General features: G+C 46.7%; 1 pseudogene; it reads right to left on the bottom strand.

Moving 5' to 3' along the window:
• Positions 1 to 2,966: 2,966 nt before the first annotated feature.
• Positions 2,967 to 9,162, bottom strand: LOC110595920 (annotated as a pseudogene).
• Positions 9,163 to 10,393: the final 1,231 nt, after the last annotated feature.

Genomic DNA, 10,393 nt, shown 5'->3' with positions numbered 1-10,393 from the left:
GTTTTTGCCCTTTACTCTATTGATATAGTGTAATACATTGACCGATTTTCAGATGTTAAACCAACATATTATTCCTGGTCTGAGTCCCTCTTTGCCAATGGTATGTACCCCTTTTTATGTGTTGCTGGATTCAGTTTGCTATTTTGTTAAGGATTTTTGCATCTGTATTCACAAGGGATGCTGATTTGTAGTTTTCTTGAGATGTCTTTGTCTGGTGTTGATATCAGGTGATCTTGCCTGGTAGAATAAGTTGGGAAATGTTCCATTCCATTTATTGGAAGAGCTTGTGAAGGATTGGTGTTAATTCTTCTTTAAACATTTGGTAGAGGTCACTAGGAAAGACATCTGAGCCCTGAGTTTTCTTCATGGGAGGTTTAAAATTGTGAATTCAATCTCTATTTGCTATAGGTCAATTCATATTCTCTACTTCTTGAGTCAGTTTCAGCAGGTTTTGTTTTGAGACTCTGTCCATTTTCTCTCAGTTATCTAATTTGCTGACACACAGTTATTATAATACTACCTGATAATTTTCCTGTTATTCTTGGAAGATTTCATTCTTGATTTTAGTAATTTGGGTCTTCTTTCTTTTTCTTGGCCAGTCTTGCTAAATGTTTGTCAAGTGTGTTGGTCTTTTTCAAAGAACCAGCTTTGGTTCCATTGATTTTCTGTATTGCTTTTATTTTTCTACTTCACTTATTTCCATCTAATCTTTATTATTTCCCTCCTTCTGCTTGGTTTGGCTTGCATTTGCTTGTACTTTTTGAGTTTCTTAAGGTATAATATAATATGTAGTTGATTCACGGTCTTTTTTTCATATAGGCGTTGACCACTATACATTTCACTGTAGGCACGGCTTTTTGCCATGTCACATAAGTTTTGGCATGTTGTGGTTTCATTTTTGTTCATCTTGAAGTATTTTATAATTTTCTTGTGGTTTCATTAATCCATTGGTGATTTAGGAGTGTTGTGGAATTTTGGTATTTCCCAAATTACCTTCTGTTATTGATGTCTAGTTTAATTCCAATGTTATTAGAGATCACAGTCTGTATGATTTCAGTACTTGTCAACTTATTGAGGCCTAATAACGGTCAGCTTTGGAGAATCTTCCATTTTTGCTTGACAGGAATATTATTTTACTGTTGTTAACCTATTAGAATTTACTCCAAACAATGCCGACTTAATTTCAGTAAGATGCAGAAGCATTACTCTTATTAGTAATTAGTAATTCTTTTCCTCTCTTCTCCTTACTTTCTGCTGCTGTTGTACATATTATATGTAGCTGTGTTCTATTTCTAATATGCTGTGCTTATTAGTTTAAATAATTTTATTTTATTTTTATTTTTTCAGTTGGGGGTCTCACTCTGTTGCTTAGGCTGGAATGCAGTAGCATGATCACAGCTCACCACACCTCTTGGGCTCAGGTGATCCTCTCACCATAGCCTCCCAAGTAGCTGGGACTACAAGTGTGCACCACTACACCTGGATACTTTTTTGATTTTTTTCTAGTGATGGGGTCTTGCTATGTTGCTTAGGCTGGCCTTGAACTCCTGGGCTCAGGCAGTCCTCTCTCCTTGGCCTTCCAAGGTGCTAGGATTATAGGTGTGAGCCACCACACCCAGCAAAAATCTTATATTTTAAAATAAGAAACGAGAGCAAGTGCATTTGTAGAGTTTGTTACATGAACCTCCTTATTTACTCTTGCTGGTTCACTTGATTTTTGTGGATTAGATGACCATCTGTTCATTTCCTTAAGCCACTATGGCTTTCTCCCATCTGCCTCTTTTGTGGTGATACTACATTTTTTTTGTGATGCTATTACATTTAAATATGATGTGGGCCCAACCATACAATTACATACATAGTGTTTTTTAAAAATTGAGACAGGGTCTCACTATGTTGCCCAGGCTGGTCTTGAACTCTTGGGCTCAAGTGATTCTCCCAGCTCAGTCTCCTAAGTAGATAGGACTATAGGCATGTGCCACTATGCCCAACATACACAGTGTTTTAGGCACCTGCTTATTAAGTGATATAAGAGAAGAAAGAAGAGCTCTGCGCCATACTCTTTGGGAACAACATATACTTTTAGTTTTTGTTGATTTCACCTTTGTTTATTAAAGTTAGTTTTACTGGATATAAAATTCTTGGCTGACGTTTTTGCTTTCAGCACTTAGAGTGGGTGTTACTACTTCCTTTGGTGTCTGACGGTACATTAACTGTCGGACTTATCCAAAGTTCATGTGATGAGTCACTTTTATCTTGCTGCCTTAAAGGTTTTCTTTGCCTTTTGACAGTTTGACTATGATATGTCTTAGACATGAATACTCTATTTTATTCTACTTGTAGTTTATTGAAACTTGTAGATGTGCAGATTAATGTTTTGCATCAATTTTTTTTTTTTTGAGTTGAGTCTAATTCGGTTGCCCAGACTGGAGTGCAGTGGCCGCTTCCGGCCACTGCAGTCTCGCCTGCTGGGCTCCAGCGATCCTTCCACCTCAGCCTTCCGAGTAGTCGGAATTACAGGCATGTGTTACCACGCCCGGCTGATTTTTTAAATTTTTATTGTAGAGATGAGGTCTCGCTGCCCAGGTGGGTCTCGAACCCGCGGGCTCAGGCAATCCACTCACCTCAGCCTCCCAAAGGCATGGGATTACAGGCTGAACCACCGAGCCCGGCTTGCATCAATTTTTTTAACCATTATTTCCTTCACTTCTCTCTTTCTTCTCTGACTGGAACTGCCACTCTGTGTATGATGGTTTGCTTGCTGGTGTCCCACAGGTCTGAGGCCATGCTGGATTTTATTCATTCTTCTTGTTTTTTTTCTGTTCTGACTCCATAATCATAATTGTGCCATCTTCAAGTTTAAAGATTTCTTCTTCTGTATTCAGATTTGTCATTGATCTCCACTAGTGCTTTTAAAAAATTCCAGTACTTTTCAGCTCCATTTTATTTAATTAATTTGTTTTTTGATGACTAATAGAAGATGTATTTAGGCAAGAATACATATAGTCATTATTGCCAGACTTAATATGAGATGTTAAATGTGTGATCCAGCTTCCCTTCTTGGATAAGTGTTTCTTTCTTATCCCTGTCAGTTTTGAAAACATAATACCAGAAGAAAAAGGACCCAAATCCACACAGAGCTCCTAGGAGTGAGTTCTTGGGAGTGGGTCTGAAATTGGGATAGATATTTGCTGATCTTGCATAGGTCCAACAAAGCAAGACAGGATCTTTGATGAGCCCTTGGCAGTTAGGATCGTTGTACTGAAGCAGGTACTCCCATTTAAGCTGGGCTCTTATGGCCAACCGATCGGCTTGTGCCTTCTGGGTTTCTAGAGATATGTCGTATTTGGCCGGGTCAAGGGTTGAGGGCAGAGTGGCCAGGCGTGATGGAGTATACTTGGGGAATGATATTTTGGCGCCCAGCGTACAACTCCAGACATTTTATTTTTAAAAATAATTTCTCTTTGTGGTATTTTATTTCATTTTTTCAGAATTCAGCTGTTTATTGAACACATTATATAAAAGCTTCAGTCAAACAGACCAAAGCCCGCGTCTCTGTGGGATTTTATATTTGGTGAAACATTGTTCGCCTGTTTTCATTTAACTTTGTAGACATGATTTTTTTTTTTACATTCTTGGAGCATATTTATAACAGTTGACTTGAAATTTTTGTCTAGAAACTTCATCTGAGCTTCCATAGGCAGAGTTTCTATTGACTGCTTTTTTTCTGGGTATGGGACATATTTCCTTTGCATGTCTCATTTTTTTCTTCAAAACTCGACATTTAAAATTATATATATATTAATTATACATTTAAATTATTTAAAAAGTATATTTTTCCTGAAATCAGTTCCCATCCCTCCAGTGTTTGTTGCTTGGCCTATTTGTTGTCATTATTTTATTGTTTTAGCCTCTTTCCTGGACTAATTCTCTATAACCTGTTTTCTTTTTTGTGTGAAGAAACTGAAATCTGCTTTTTAGTTTAGTGGTCAGTTAGTGATCGGATAGAGATTTCCTCAAATGCCTTGAAATGATCATTCTTCCAGACTTTGCTGAGGGGCTCTGTGGGTGTGTGTGTGTATTGGGGAATGCCTGTAACATCTAGCAGTCAACTTACAATCCTGCCTTGGCACTCACTGCCTGCTGGCATGGAGCCTCATGTTCAGCCAGAGATGAGCACTGGGGCCTTCTCAGTTCTTTCCTGGGCAGGCACACAGCCCTGCATGCATGTGGCCTTCTTAGTTCCAAGGAATACATCGGAGTTTTTCAAAGCTTTATGAGGACATGTCATCCTGCAATATTCCTTTTTAATTTTTTTTTTTTTTGGACGGCTTCTTCTTAGCTTTGACTTGTATCACTGTGTCAGGCAGCTACAATGATAAATAATTCCTACTGATCACTTAGGACAAATATGCCAAGATAGGGCTGCTGTGCAGAGTGAGCTTGGAGTCAGGTCAGGCAAAGAGGATTAATCCCTGCGAAGGAAGCTTTTCAGGGAGCTGCCAGCTGGTCAGATGGAGCAGTTCACTGGGAACAGGGCTTGTGGGGTGCTCCACACCCACTGCGCTCCTCCAGGGGCTGCTGAGTTCACAGCTACCACTTGGCTTTTCAGACTGCTGTGGGGCTGGGAGAGGGGCCTGAAATTGGGCAGGTTAAAATGCCGCACAGCTTGCTCTTCTGCCAGGATTCAGCCATGATGATGATGATGATGATGAATAAATGATCTCGGGACTGTTGCAAGCCTTTAGTCAGTTTTGGCGCTCTGGAATAGTTCATCTGACATTTATCCCACTGTTCTGATTGCTTTTGTGGAGGAACAGAGTTTGGAGGTCCTTCCTCTGTCGTCCCAGAAGTGCTTCTAATATTACATTTTGTCAGCAAAGAGCCCGCAGAGACAACAATATGACAGTATTTTAAGTGGGTGGACAGTTGTCAAATATTTGCAAAAGTGTTATTGCGAACTTTTACTATACATATTAATGCACAAAGGTTTCCTCCTACAGTTTAATTACTAGAGTCCTTATGCCCAGCAATCATGGACCTCCTGCTGTATACAGATTTGCAGACATTTCAGAGTGTCACTCATCCATTATGACATGATTTGGAAGTGTCTGTTCCTGCAGAGGTGAAATTCCTAGCCAAGGCCTGCTGCATGTGTCTGCAGGTCTGTTCTGAAGGATGAACATGGAGTCTCCTAGAAAAAACACTTGGAAGGGCCTCCCTGGGCTTCCCTCTCAGGCCTTGGAGTAGCCCAGGGCCATGTCTCAGCTCAGCGTCAGGGGACTTGTCACACCTCGAGTGGTGGGGCCACAGGCTTACGGCCTGCTAGAGGCAAGACTTAAGCATTCCAGGTGATGACAGTAAAATCGGGCCCCCAGCAAAGACCGCCTTGTCCCAGAGCCTACTGTGGCTGGGCAGGAAGGTCTCTGAGCAACTTGGCAGCTCCCACAAAGAACCCCGAATGCTCAGTCCGCTTATATAGATGGCAGCAGAGGGCAGTGACATCTCTTTTTACTTTCTGAAGTGTTAGGGTCTTGTGTCTCTGCGGGCTCAGGGCCTTGCAGGTGGTAAGGAGTCTGGATGGTTCTCAGAGGGTGGGAGCTCCTGGGGGCTTATGCAGGGAGGGAGGCATCTGAGTGCAAAGTTGATCTGCTGTTGTGTGGGGAGGACAGGGCTGCTGCGTTCTTCCAGGTGGGGGAGAGAGGTGGTGGTGGGTGGAAGGGGTGAGAGGAGGGCTGGTTGCCAGGGAGACCAGGTGAGAGGAGGGTTGGTTGCCAGGGAGATGGAAGTGGGAGGAGAGCTGGCTGACAGGGAGATGAGGGTGTGGCCATCTTTCGTGAGACTCTGCCCACAGTCTCACAGTCTCAGTTGCATCATGGGGCACATGTGACCCCGGGCAATGCCCTTATAAGTCAGCTGATCTCCTCTATGCTTCAACATGTGGGGATGGAGAGTCTGCAGGGGTTGTCCTGGGGTCCGAGGGGGCCTGAGGAGGGGCAAGGGACTGTGGACAGCACTGTCAGGAGGAGCAGGAAACACAAATGGGTGGGTCACTTGTGATGGGGTGGGGCTGTGTGAGAGTGCAGGGTCACTGTGAGAGGGGACGGGGCCGGTGAGATGGGGAGAGGCCTCTGGAGGGGGCGGGGCCTTGTGAATGGGCAAGGAGGCAGTGTGAATGAAGAGGGGCCACTGAGGGGGTGGGGCCATGTGAGGGGGTGGGGCTGTAGTTAGTTCTCCTGCTGGTCCCTGGAGGAGTCCTCTTCATGGTTCCTGGGACTTAGGACTTTGCTCCTGACAGGACCCCTAGGTCGTGGCATGGCCACTGTGCACAAGGGCAGGTTGTGCACTCAGGATGCCCGAGGAAGGAACAGGGCGAAGTCCTGATGTGGATTCATGGCTTACCAGGGATGTGAGGGCCTGGGGTCCTGCCTGGCTCCCCCCCGACAGGACTGGCCCACAGCAACTCCGTCCTACGCTCCCACCCCGCCCTGCTCCCCCAGGTTCTGGTCTGGCTCTGCTGTCTTCTGTGGGCTCTGTCTCCACTCCTCATCTGTTCGCGTTGGACCTGAGGTTGCAACAGTTCCGTGCCATCTTCATGCTCCACTTGTAATTCTAGTTCTCTTGCTGTTTCCACCCCATCTGCAGTGACTTCTCCACGGTCTTGATCACCTCAATGTCATCCACAAGAGTCATGATCAACTCCTTCCAAACGCCTGTGAATGTGGATATTTTGATCTCCTCCTGTGAATCACCAGTGTTCTAAATGGCATCTGGAATGGTGAGTTTCCAGAAGGTTTCTACTTACTTTGCCTAGGTCTTTCAGAAGAATCACTCACTATCTATGGCAACTGTACCCTTAATGAAATGTGTTTCTTAAATTGTAAGACTTGAAAGTCAAAGTTACTCCTTGATCCATTGGCTTGGAATTGATGTTGTGTTAGCAGGCATGGAAGCTACATTCATCTCCTGTAGTCTCCATCAGACCAGGTGTATTGTCAACGAGCAGTGGTATTTTGAAAGAAATGTTCTCTTCTGAGCAGTAGGTCTCAACAGTGGGCTTAATCCTTAGCAAACCATGCTGTAAACAGACATGCTGGCATCCAGGCTTTGCAGTTCCATTTCTAGAGCACAGGCAGAGTGGACTTAGTGTAATTCTTAAGAGCCCTAGGGTTTTTGTAATGGTAAATGAGCACTGGCTTCAACATAAAGTCACCAGCTGCATTACCCCCCAACAAGAGTCAGCCTGCGCTTTGAAGCTTTGAAGGCAGGCACTGACCTCTCCCATCTTCTTTCACTATAAGGCTGTTTCATCTACACTGAAAATCTGTCCTTTGAGTGGCCACCTTCATCAGTGATCTCAGCTGGGTCTTCTGTAGAACTGGGTGCCTCACCTTGCACGTGTATGTTATGGGAACGGCTTCTTCCTTTCAACCTCATGAGCCAACCTCTGCCAGCTCCAACTTTCCTTCTGCTGCTTCCTCAGCTCTCTCGGCCTTCTTGGAATTGAAGGGAGTCAGGGCCTTACTCTGGATTAGGCTTTGGCTTAAGGGAATGTCATGGCTGGCTTGATCTATCCAGACCACTCACACTTTCTCCAAATCAGCAGTGAGGCCATTCACTTCCCTATCATTCGTGTGTTCTCTGGAGGAGCCCTGTTAATTTCCTTCAAGATCTTTTCCTTTGCTTGCACAACTTGGCTGTTTGGCGCAAGAGGCCTGGCTTTCAGCCTACGCTTTCGACCTGCTCAGTCTTTTCTAGCTTTTGATTTACAGTGAGAAACGTGCGACTCTTCCTTTCACTTGAACGCTCAGAGGCCACTGTGGGGTTATGAACTGGCTGAATTCTAGTGGTGTGCTCAGGGAATAGGGGGGCCTGCGAAGAGGGAGAGAGATGGGGCCTAACTAGACATAGACAGAAGTCTCTGCCATAGCCTGTAGTCCGTTCTCAGCAGCTGAAGCTGCTCTCTGCACCTTGAGCTCAGCAGGCTGGGAAGGAGCAAGCGAGCAAGGCAGGAGCTTCCTTACCGCACGAGATTTGCACACATCATGGCGCTTGTGTTCCACTGTTCAAAAGTGGCACTGGTACTGCAAGGGATGCTGAAAGATGTGATCTTGCCAAGGAATGCTGGGATTGCAATCCCTGGTGAGAGTCCGGGGTTGCAGCTGGGATGTCTGCTGCTAAAAGCAGGAGGGGGCATAGGGATGTGTGGACAACTGTCTCTGTCTCACTTTGAGGTACCTTGTTGCTGAAAACTTGGGCATTTTTATTGGCTGTTCAAATCCTCCTTGCTCTGCTATGCATGCTCCTGACAAGTAGGGGTTCCCACGCTGTCTGTCTGTCACGATGTGTGATAACCAGCAGGGTGGAGCCATGAGCGGGGCTCTCAGATTCCCCTCCCTGACTGGCTTTACCCAAGGACCGGCTCCTAGTCAGGGCTGCAACTTTCCTGTCCCTGAGACCAGGCGGGGGACACAGCCCTGTAGAGTGACCGGTGGAGGAGGAGGCAGGTGGAGGCATGGTGTGCCTGACTCCTGAAACTGTGGACACAGAAAAGGGTCCAGGCACCGCTGAGTTCAGGCAGAGCTGCTTGATCGCTGGACCCAAGATCCCAGCAAACTGCAGGCCGGCCCTGTCTGTCACCGACACTTTGGTTTTCCAGCCCTGCAACCTGATGACACGCACGGAGGAAGCATCTTCTACCAAGGCCCTTGCCGGGTGATGCAGCCACAACCTCTCAGGTTCATTTGTTAAATTCAAATTATTCTCTTGGTGGAGACTGCTGAAAGTCCCTGTGAAGGGTCCTGCTAAACAAGGGCTGGGAAAAGCCGCGTTTCTAGCAAAGGGGTCGTGCTCCACAGCTTCCTGCCTTTCCCTGCCTGCCTCTGTCCCCTCCCCCACTAGGCACATGAGCTGCAGTCGCTGGGGTTGATGGTAGAGCAGCAGTACAGGCAGATGGAAGGCTGGGTGAGGCTGTGGAGGCTGCAGTTTAGATTGGAATCCCCTAGAAGGCTGGGGAGATTCAGAGGGGTCGGCCCTGATGGCCCTTCCTCCCTGCCTCGACTCACCTCTCTCCAGGGAGGCACTGGCCAGGTCTGCAGGATCCTTCAGTGGGTCATCCTCAAGCCTCACGCCGAGGTGTGGGGAATTAGAGAACACATGCATGTGTGGATGCATACGTGGACACAGATGCACACACAACACACAAACACAGATTCACATAGATGCACACACAGGTGTACATACATGCAAACACATGCACATAGATGCATATATACACACATACTGATGCATAGATGCACACATGCACACACAGATGTACACATGCATGTATATGCACACAGATGCACACCCACACACATGCACAAGTGCGCACACATGCACACAAGTGTACACACGTGCACACACGTGCACATACCCAGAGCCCACCAACAGCAGCTAATTCAGCTGAGTTGAGCTGAGTGTCTTCACAGAGCTCACTCACGCTGGTCTCTGTGGCCGGGCATGGGTTTCTCACAGCCTGTCAGGGTCACAAGACAGTGACCTGTCTGCCTGGTCCAGCCAGCATCTGCTTGATCTGGCCTGCCCAGACCTGGAGCAGAGGCTAGGTGAGACCTCAGTCAGCACTTCCCGCCAGGTTTCTGAGGAAGCTGTAGGACCAGCACCCTAGTCCTCCCTGATAGCACTGTGGCCCCTGCAGAAGCCTGAGCTTGTGTCCAAGATGTGCTCCCTGCAAGTGGTGTGCTAGCTGATCCCATCAGCCCTGCAACCCCCATCCATCTTCCTGTCTGCTTTTCCTTGATTGATTTCATCATTGCTATGGACGGCGTCCTCATCTGCCTGCACTGGGTTGGCTGTGTGCCTGAGTTGAGACAGCTTGCAGCAGCTGGGCTCCTCTACTTGTTATTAATTTGGGGGCTGGGAGCTCCTTCGAGTAGGCGAGGTGCCCATGGGAGAGCCCAGGAGAGCCCACTTCTTCCTGGGAGCTCCACCTGGCTCCTCCAGCCTTCCAGCAGCTGCCAAGTGACCACCTTCTCCTGACTTTCCTGTGCCCGGAAGTGTGTGGTGAGCAGAGAGGGATGACAGATGATCCCTTTCTCCAGAAGCCCACAGGGAAGCCAGAAGAGGGGTTGACAAACCACTGAAAGTGTAAATACCAGCATGGCAGACATGAATCCCAGATCATACACTCTGAAGTGGGAGGAATGATGGATTTGCCTGATTTTCCTGTGATGCTGCCTAATTTCTTTCAGGAGCTCATGTTCAACTGGAAGGTAGAATTAGCACAGCCAATCTGGGTCCCATCTTCCTCCAAGGTTGCATCTCCATCCTAGAGGATCAGCTACATACAGCCAGAGTATCAGGAGGGGTGTCTGCCAGAACAAGCCATGTTGTG

Source organism: Carlito syrichta, unplaced genomic scaffold (assembly GCF_000164805.1).
Source record: "Carlito syrichta isolate Samal-C Ts95f unplaced genomic scaffold, Tarsius_syrichta-2.0.1 Scaffold305214, whole genome shotgun sequence".
NCBI classification, from domain to species: Eukaryota; Metazoa; Chordata; class Mammalia; order Primates; family Tarsiidae; genus Carlito; species Carlito syrichta.
This window is presented reverse-complemented; position numbering and strand designations above follow the sequence as displayed.